The sequence below is a fragment of the Meleagris gallopavo genome, chromosome 6 (genome assembly GCF_000146605.3).
Source record: "Meleagris gallopavo isolate NT-WF06-2002-E0010 breed Aviagen turkey brand Nicholas breeding stock chromosome 6, Turkey_5.1, whole genome shotgun sequence".
In the NCBI taxonomy this organism is placed as follows: Eukaryota; Metazoa; Chordata; class Aves; order Galliformes; family Phasianidae; genus Meleagris; species Meleagris gallopavo.
The window spans coordinates 33227031-33233030 of NC_015016.2; positions in this window are offsets into that span (position 1 = coordinate 33227031).

Genomic DNA, 6000 nt, shown 5'->3' on the forward strand with positions numbered 1-6000 from the left:
TTTCTTACTCTGTATTTATTCCCTGACACATTTCTAAAGATCGATCATGTCCTCTCACCTTCTGCTGGAATTGGCTAGGTAAGTCAAACTCCCTTATGCTCCTCTTGTAAAGTGATGCTGATCAGAAGAAAGGGAAAGCACAGAGCTAGCAGTTATACTTAAGCAGTTTGGGTTGATCTTTCTTGAACAGCTAACCAGAAATGCACAAGCTCTTCAGATGAGGTCTTAAAAGTACTAATTACAATGACATTAACACTTTTCTATCTTTTCTAGAAATACTGAAAGCCTGATAGCATGTCCTTCACACAGCTTATCAATTTAGTTGCTCCTAGCATTAACTCACTTTCAATCTATTAACAGACACCTAGGTAAGCAAAAACATCACCATTTCTCCTGCTCTATCAACTTTTATTTTACCAGTTATGTCTCATCTGGGTGGTGGACAGGTATCACTGATATTGCCATCTAGTGGCATTATATAAATAAAGAGATCAAATTATTTCTCCGTTTTTCATGTTTTAAGCATCTGTCAAAATTCCTCATAGTTTTTTAAACATCAGTGACCCGTAAATTCTAAGACCTTACAAGAATGGAATTGGTCCTTCGAGTCTATTCAAGGAGTGATGGTTGGTAGAATTTGTTTTATGTAAATATCAAAATAAAACACCTTTAAATATATATTTTATTATGTTTCATTTGATCTTTTATTTCATCTTATTTTATTTTATTCTGCAAATACACTACAAATGTCTGATATTCACTTAATGCCAGTTGCAGCTTTCCTTTAAAGATCCAGAATAATTTGGTTTAAAAACAAGAGAAATTCCAAAGGAGATGACTTGAAGTTAAGGACCAGTGAAAACAGTACTTTGTAATAGAAATTGAATTTTAATCTCAATTACATTATTTGTTATAGAAAATATTTTGTTATAGAAAACATTTATACTAGGCATCAATTAAAATCTTTTCAATTATCATTTGCTAATCATTGTAATAAAAGTAACCTATATACTGAGGGAATTAAGCAAAAGGGAAAAATTTGTAACAGTTTTAAGGAAAATCTTACAAGACTAAATATATGAGGGCTGCTCCAAAAGTAACGCCTCCTCTTTTATTATGTTGGCCCACAATATCAGAGTTGGATATTGGTGGTATAGCAATAGAGGTAGACCCTTCCCACCAATATTCCATTAAATGTTGTCGTGTGACAGATGTCAGCAGAAGGTTAATCTGGCAGAATGGTATCTGACACAGAAGTGTGTATGAAGCAAAAGGGTGTAACTGAAACCCTCCATGCAGAAAAAATGGCACCCATTGACATTCATTGATTCTTGCTGAACGTTTATGGAGCTCGAACAGTGGATGTGAGTACAGTGAGACAGTGGGTGGTGCTTAACATGAAAGACAACGCACAGATGGCCGTGCACAGCTGTCACGCCACAAAATGAAGAGTGTCTTGATCAGCTCATCCACATAAGATCATGACCAGGGAACTGCATAAAAAGCTGAATATCAACTTCAGTGTTTTGGAAACAATGGGGGCAACTCTGGAATATCACGAAGTTTGCACCAGGTGGGTCCTGCAAACACCATATACATATTTATCAGGACCTACTGGGAAACTATAGGCCAGTCAGCCTCATCTACATCCCTGGAAAGGTGATGGAACAACTTGTTCTGGATGCCATCTCCAAGCAATTGGAAGAGAAGGTTATCAGGAGTAGTCAACATAGTTTCACCAAGGAGAAATCATGCTTGACCAACCTGTTAGCCTTTTATTACGTCATCACAGGCTGACTAAATGGGTGGAGAGCAGTAGATGTTGTCTACCCTGACTAGAGCAAGGTGTTTTACCCAAGGACAGCTTTCTCCCACTACTCTTGTACAATAACCTTTTCAATTATCTCAGTTGATCCCACAGAAATGGTGACTTCCCACTTACAGCAATTTCTTGAATAGTCTGCCCCATTTTTGTATGGTGGGCCTTCTATTACCAATTTAGTTTCCATCTGAATTAAAACTGCCCACAATTTTCTGGGATTACTTTTTGTTAGTCATGATTCTTTTTATTCAACATTTCTCTGAACCTGGCTTGTTACCTTCATAAAAATGAGTACAAAAACCCACCGCCATTCCATCTTGAAATTACTACTATATCTAAACATTATATATAGCTTTGAAAGTCTCTGTATGAATTTCCCTAATCACTTTTCTAGACTCCTAAACTAATTGCTTTCCTATGTGCAAAACATCTCCACCTGAAAGCAATGGAACTGGTTATACATATGTATCTATGCATACACTTCCATCTGCCAAAAACATCTCAGGCTTCTTCAAGCCTGGTTCCACGAAGTAAATCCCACCTCCATTCACATTGATATTCCCTCCCAATTCTCTTCCACTTCACACAACACCAACCATCTTGCTCCTCTCTCCTGGTCTCTCAGGAGGAGTTGTCTCCGTGCAGCTACTGCTCTTTGGAAAATTCCCTCCTTCTGAATGGAGGATCTCCATTCTAAATGAAACTGAGTGACAGAGTTCTATCCACAGGTATTTTCGGGACTATCCTCTTTTTTTATGTCTTTTGTTTAAATACTTACTGACCACAGTTTTAAAACAGCATAGCAAGACATTTGGTCAGAAACACATTACACGACTGAACTAAATCATAGACAACCTTCCTTTAAAATTATGAGTGAGAAAGACTTAGGTGGCCTGAAATATTTACACCAATTTCTGTTAGAAAGAGTCTATCTGAATGGGGAAGGAAAGCAGAATAACCTTGCTCTTCACAGCTAATGGTATTGCAGATAGCCTTCCTGCAGCCCCTGTTTTCATCAAAACCATCCAAGGTATTTGAACAGCAATTGCCACTGCGGTGGTTTTTTATGACATAGTATCTGTGCATCTGAAAAGTCCAGAAAGGGCAGGAATGGAACAGCAGAAAAGAAGTATTCTGAAATGGAAATATTTTGTCTTTCCTAATGTTTGCAATGTTTTGTGTTACAGACTGCCGATCCGTAGCATTTTACAGGTTCTTTTCTGAGCTTCTTTTTGGCTTTATGAGTTAATCACATCAGGAGAAGTCATTTTAACTCACATGCCTTTAGGAGCAATTATATATTTAAATGATTGAACAAATCAGGAAGGAAACATCTCTACTGCAGAATGAAATCCTTTTTTTTTTTATATGAGTATTACAAGTCGTTTGTAAATAACATGCTCATTTTAGATATGTAAGGAGTTCTGCCATGCCCTGCAAAATAAATTATATTTTATTGGTGCCCGGGTGTTTCATAACTTCTATTTATTTGCTGCAAGAGTGGAGAATTAAGATAGAGTAGTTTATTTCACCAAAAGACTGACAAATGGCTCATTAGACACTTATGGAGCTGAAGCTAATTGTACAATTTTTTGTTGTATTAATTGTCCCTGCCTGCTTAACTGGTTAACATTGGTCATCAACACAGAGCTTTTTCCTTTCAATCTCCAAAAGAGAGGAATTTTAAAATAAACAGAACAGTATTTATTTCCTAATATAAACAAAAATACTATTTGGATTGGAGGAGCATGAGGGAGGAGTAACACAGGATTAATGTGCTGGCTGTTCCCCACTGGGACCACCAATAACAATCAATCCCAAACAGCAGTCACCTCACATCATCTAACAGCTTGAATCACAGATATTCAAGGATTCTCTCTCTCTCTCTCTTTTTTTTTTGTGTGTGTTCAGATTAAACATCATTTACATTGCATACTTTTTTTTTATTTCGTCGGAGACATAAGGTCAGAATTGATTGAATATGTACTACCTGCATATAATGATTTCCAGTTTTTTACAATCATGTGCTAATGCTGCACAGTAATGGCCTATGGATGAAGAGACAGATGTACTACCAGTCATTCGCTACACATTTGCATTAACAAATCATCATTTAATTGAAGCCCATCCAACAAGTTTATGCTACTTAAATAAAGTTCCTTTCAATAAAAGATGCCACAATGACACATGATTGTTAACTGCAAGGTAAATAAAAAGTAGTATTTATTTTCTTGTCACTGGTATAGGTAAGTATTAAAATGCACACTTATTAATTTGTATTTTGCTCAGAAATAAACCACCTGACATCTCACATGGAAATCCAAGCTAGTACTACTATGAGATGAGATAATTCACTTTTAGAAATAATCGTTTTGAAACACCACAATTTCATGCTTTACAGATTTTTATTTCCCCCCCAAATATATAATAGAGCATAGCTTATACAAAGCCTATACATGAGTTGTGTGTTAATACTTTTAGGCAAACTCTAATAATACAAGCCTCAAACCCTGCTGTTATCAACATGGGCTACAATTTTTTTATGTCTCATTGTTGACTACAAACATTGGCGCCACACTTAGAAATCTAGTTGCCTCCCTCTACAATTTAGATATTACTGCTTTCTTTTTAATACTGCCTAGGGAACAATTCAGGTAGGTTGTGATGCCCCTACATGTTTCAGATGTAGAAAAGCACTATCTATTCATTTCTTCTTTCAGAACGTGTTGCAAAATATTAAAATCTGAGAAGAAAGCATGCCATAAAATGAGGAACCTATAAAACCAATTTTCTCTTCTTCTAGAGATGGCTTAACACTATTTTCAGAATACTCATTTCAAGGTACATTTTTGCATCTGCAAAGCAGAAGAAAGATATTTTGGTACTGTCTGTTAAAGTGACACACAATACTTTGAAGCTAACATGCTGGGACGAGGAGATATATTTTTAATTGTGTTTTTGGCTTAAATCTACATTTTCTAGAAACTAGAGTCTTTTAGGATGAAAGTACTATATAAATGAAAGATGGTATTAGTAATAATAGTTGACATCCTGTACTATATGCCTTACATCTAAACATATCATTACAATCTTTTATTTACCTAAATACAAAAATAATCAGTTTTTCCCTTTTTCCTGAATATACACTGAAAATGAAATATTTATTTTTCACACAAAAAAGCATCTTAAGAAAACTAGAAATGCATTCTGAGAGTATGATAAGTAAGATTTTTCTAACCAGAGAAAACAGTCTTTCAAGGTGTACAGATAGCTTTTTCTTCCCTATAGGACTGTTGGGATTAGAGGAGACGGGGGAGTCTCCAAGCTGACCTTCTGTTACTGTTATTGATGACCGGAAAAAAAAAATTGCACCGTACTAAGATTTGAATTACAATGTGGAATTCAGAAATATGTCTTAAACACATTGCAGCATTCAACAAGAGATGAAAACAAAGATTTATTTTCTTAGACAAAAATTACTGTTTAAAAGCTACAAAATGCAAAATGTAATACAGTACAAAATAAACAGACGTACAAAAGCCCTACTGTGATTTGCCTGCATGCTCTTGAAGCTTTTTTTTTATATGCTAACTCAGAACAGTAATTACAGATCTAGCAAGTTGACTTCTGTTTTTCAGAACTACGAGATGTACGTAAAACATGCCTTTTCATTGAAACGATTACCATTAATCAAAACACTGAAAGCTAATACTACTCAAGTCCAACCTACTGCTGTGCCCGGCAATATATCAAACTGTCTGTTGTCAAACACACTAAACAAACTTAAACAGACTGTTTTCAGAACAAATAAGAGAAAACATGCTTGCTAAGTATTTTTTAGTCAAATCACAACTGCAGTAATTCATTCTACTGCTGGATTTTAAGTTGAAGTAGTCAGTCACAGTCTCAGACTCATCTGTATTTGAGCAGAGAAGTTCCTCACTGAGAATAATAAATGAGTTATCTACAAATGACTAGTATAACCTCTAATTTTTTTTAAGGATTTATATCCATCTACTCAAGTTAGTTTCTTTTGTCTCCCTGCATTCACCTATGAGATTCTGAGTCTAAAAGAAAGAAAAAATAAAACCGCTTAGAACTTTTCATTTTACTGTTCTAGGAGCACTTACATCTTTAACAACTTTAATAAGAGCACATTGTCTTCCTCATTCATGGCT